Raw genomic sequence first — 4,231 nt, forward strand, 5'->3', positions numbered from 1 at the left:
TTTTCAGGGAAAACTAGAGAGAAAATGGCCGCCAAAGATTAGTTATTTCCTTATCTTAAGAGTCCGTGGTAAATGAAAATTTACATTTTTTGTGCCTTTAATCAACATTTTAAATGAAAATCCACACAGAAATGAGTTCTTTAATGGGTATGAAAGGTGTTGAGCCAAAAAAACAAAAAAATAAAAATAAAAAAAATTCATAAACCTGCGAAAAAATGCATGTTTCTTCACTTTGATTATTTTAACGAGAGCCTGATTCCACCACGCTGCCTCATATTATTTAAATCAAGCAGTTACCTTAAGACTGTAAACATCCAGTTACTGCACGGCTATCTGCATCACAATACAGTCGGGCCTGCTCTATCGACCATCTTTTTAATTTGTTTAAGACAATCACGTGCGTGCACAAACGACCAGTTCCTCTAACCCCCGCCCCCATCTGTTGGCTTTCTTTCTTGGCTTTCTTTGTTTTGTTGTTGCCTTTTAATTTAAAAAAACAAATTCCAAATAGGACCATATTAGGTCTCAGACGAACACTTTTCTCCTCGACAATAGATTGTCGTCACCGACAGGTTCGACTGAACATTATCACATAAAACATGAGTCTGAATATAAAAATGCCACTACAGGTAACTTTCAGCCCTACCCTTTTTTCGCCCTGCCCTCCCCCCCCCCCTCCACCCCTCCAAAGTGCACCCTTGCTAAAAAAATCTCTTAATTATCCAAGTTCCCATCCCACCCCCCCCCACCCCCGCACACACACCAAAATGATGATCGAGTCCAGTTCTTTATTCCTGGCTCACCACCAGCGTCTGTGGTGTAGTGGTCAAACACTTCACCGTTGCACACGGGAGACTCGAGTTCCATTCCAGTCTGGGGAAAATTTGTATCGAGTACAATCGAAAGAGTCCAAGATCGGCGACCCATTTTTGAGGGGGAAAATGATTGTCTTAGACAGGCGGGTGTCTTGGACAGTGTCATTATATTTTAAGACAACCGCAAGGTGGTTGGGAGGGCAGAACGAAGTGGTCATAATATGCACAGGTGATTGTCTCGGACAAGTGGCTGTTAGAGTAGGCTAATCTCGGTCTTCCCGCTGTGATGTTGTATCGATCTTTGACCAGGTTGGCTATGACTGCCTCAGTCGACCGATACCAGCCTTCTAAATGATCTAAATCATGTCGATAGGGGCGTAAAAACACCTACAATTATCAAATTTACATCCTCTAAACTTCACGACGACGTGGATAGCAATGCAATCAAAGACATAGCAGCCACCACAAAAATAACAGATAGCAATGATAGAAAAGCCTTCGGCAGCCAAGAGCTGATGTTGTAGAAAGAAAAATAAAACATTCCATTTTTAAGACGTATAATACATTAGCTGGGCCCTATTTCGATGAAAGGAATGATCGGTGCATTAAAGTCTCTGAAAGTCATTGGCCTACTATATTTACACTCTACTGGAATGGAGCGATAAATCTTAAGAGCAAAGTGACACAAGTGTTTCCAAGTTGCCAAATAGATCTAGATCTATAAAATAGATGTGTAGACTGAATCTCTATTCCGGTTTGGTGATTGTACAGAATCGTGTTGATTGTTCCCAGTGGCAAGAAAAAGAATTTGACAAAGGAGTCCACAAAAAGGGATGATGGGCATCAAACGATAGAATCGCAGTCGAATTTAGCACCAAGTAAAAAAAAAAGAAAACATGAGGCTGGATCTAGATCTAGATCTTTACGGGTCGCACACTTAAAATAGTGCTCAGTATTAGTGGTACCGGCGAAATTCAGTGTCGGTACTTTCTGGGCACCAGGGCACCGGTACCGGTAATGGGAGTGACTCCAGTAGTTGACGTCACAGACTTCGCGTCTTGCGTCAAGGGATGGGCAGGTACCGGTACTGGGAGTGACTCCAGTAGTTGACGTCACAGACTTCGCGTCTTGCGTCAAGGGATGGGCAGATACCGGTACCCAGTACCGGAACTCTCGGTCCTACCGAAGGAGGTGTCAGTACCGGCACCTGGCCTCCAGTACCGTTGTCGTAGAATATTTTGGAACCAGGATAAATCGGAACTGTTTCCCAAAAATCCTAGGATATTTCGGAACCATTCTCATTTATCCTGCACCTGGCGGCAGGATATTTGGGAACTTCCAGGATATTTCGGAACCACCGCCATCCCTGTGTGATACGCAGTGTCTCACACTTCACAATCAAAGGAAACAGACAAATGAATAAAAATAAACATTTTTATTGGCAACTTTCAAACCCACATTCATTACATTATTGAAATGCTACGTGAAAACATAGAACCAGAGAACAAAATGACACATCCTTGGCAGCTTTATATGTGTACATTTGGCTCACAGGCTTCAACAAAAAACTTGGCAATGTATCTTTTCAGTACACACTTCAAACGTTCAAAAGCATCAAAATAAAAGTTTTTAAAAAAAGAAAAGAAAAGAAATCAAAGGACTTCCCTTGTATTCTTCATAAGCATTTTTTACTTCCAAACATAGATCTAATTAAAATGCAAAACTATGCAAACTTATTTTAGGTTGAATTATACCAGTGGCGAGCTTCTTGAGTTTGTGCAAAATAAACAAGTAAAAACAAGTAAAAAAGTAAAAAAGTACACTCGTTCATCTAAATCCAACCACTGGTGCATAATGACACCTGGTGCTATTGTCCAGATAAAGTGCGCGCGATGTAGGCTGGTCCTTGGTGAACGTGTATGGTGTGCACTGGTCCACTCGTTTCTTCGACTACTCTGCAGCAGCCTCCTGTGCGGCTGTTTGTTCCTCCACTATTGCAGGAGACACATAGGGGAATCTACCCCAGGAGAGTTTGTCCTGGTCGGGTGAAGTGCCTTGCCCAAATGTGTAGGTGTAAATATCTATCTGCAGAATCTGGGAAGCCGTGAATATTTCAACTTCTGTACCCCACACTGATGACCGTGGCATATTGGTGCGTAAGATGTACTTCCAGACGAGCTCCCACCCAATGAATTGCTGACCACTGAACCTGGACCTGCATTGGCAATCGCTTCTGTAATGACAACTCTGATCATCAGATGGTCCTCTTGATTACCAGATATCAGGTACGCCAACACACGGAAGAGGCAGTTCCCATCCCCTTGCACCTTCCTGGTGACCAGGGTTTCAGTAATCTTGTGACCATTCACCATCCAGCAGTACTTGACCTTTTGGGCGCTCAGGCCTCCCATTCTTTCGCAGAGGACTCTCCTCTCAGTAATGGTCGTGCAGGGGTTGGAAAAAGTACTCAGTAGACTCTGTGCAGCCAATCACAATGCTCATGTTCACATCCTCCTCGTATCTGGTGGAGAGGTGATTTGCCACAGTGTTCCAACTCAGGTGGCCACCAAGCGCTTTTGATTCTTTGGATGTGCCAATTCCACTGTGAGTGCACTGGATGATGGTCAGCTGCTCCTTCTGGTCGGCCACTACCTCCAGATCCTTCCCACTCCTCTTAAACATCAACTTGTTTCCATTCAGGAATTACTTGTGGCATGCTTGGAAAATTAATTTGTTCTTGGCCTTCCGGGTCGCTGAAGGTGGGGAGGGTACCATCAAGTAGGAATTTCCTTGTTTGCTCCATCCTGCGTGCCCATTCATCAGAAGGGATGGGGCCCTGATTGTGCCATTCCATCGTTTTCTACCATCAGAGCCTTTTTTTTACATTATAAATCTATAGTGGATGTACCCCCAATGGCCACGTACCCCCAATGGCCACGTACCCCCCAGTGACCACAAGGCCTCAATATCTAAGGAAAAAAGACCATCCCTAATGTGAAAAGAGACTGGTTTCTGGGGAAAATAGGTTATTATTCATGTCTAAACCAAAACTTTCACCAAATCAAGTTCAATGAACAGAAAATCGGGCTTTGAACTTTGAGTCTCTGGGCATGCATCTGTGTCGTTGGGGGTACATCCACTCTAGATCTAATCTAGGTCAATCTATCTAGGCTTTGTAGATGCTTGGCCTACATTTAGTTCTAGTGAATGAAGGAGCGATATGGAAGGGAATGGGTGAAAAGTTTGGTACCCTGAGTTTAGATTGTTCTGCAAAGCAGAATATGGTTGTAGGCGTATAAGAAAGCTATTTAGATACCAAACCGCAATTTTTCGTTAAATTTTGCGTGCCCGAACTGATGGGTCACCCTTCGCCCCTGTGGGTGGGAGAGAGAGAGAGAGAGAGAGAGAGAGACAGG

The 4,231-nt window shown here is 43.6% G+C and overlaps 1 long non-coding RNA gene across 1 annotated transcript; it reads left to right on the forward strand.

Annotated features, from left to right (window-relative positions):
• Positions 1–1,699: 1,699 nt before the first annotated feature.
• LOC118477365 lies at positions 1,700–2,445 on the forward strand. Its single transcript, XR_004858324.1, has 2 exons — positions 1,700–1,893; positions 1,964–2,445. It is a non-coding gene; the product is annotated as an uncharacterized LOC118477365 (long non-coding RNA).
• Positions 2,446–4,231: the final 1,786 nt, after the last annotated feature.

This window comes from Aplysia californica, unplaced genomic scaffold (assembly GCF_000002075.1).
Source record: "Aplysia californica isolate F4 #8 unplaced genomic scaffold, AplCal3.0 scaffold00073, whole genome shotgun sequence".
Classification (NCBI taxonomy): domain Eukaryota; kingdom Metazoa; phylum Mollusca; class Gastropoda; order Aplysiida; family Aplysiidae; genus Aplysia; species Aplysia californica.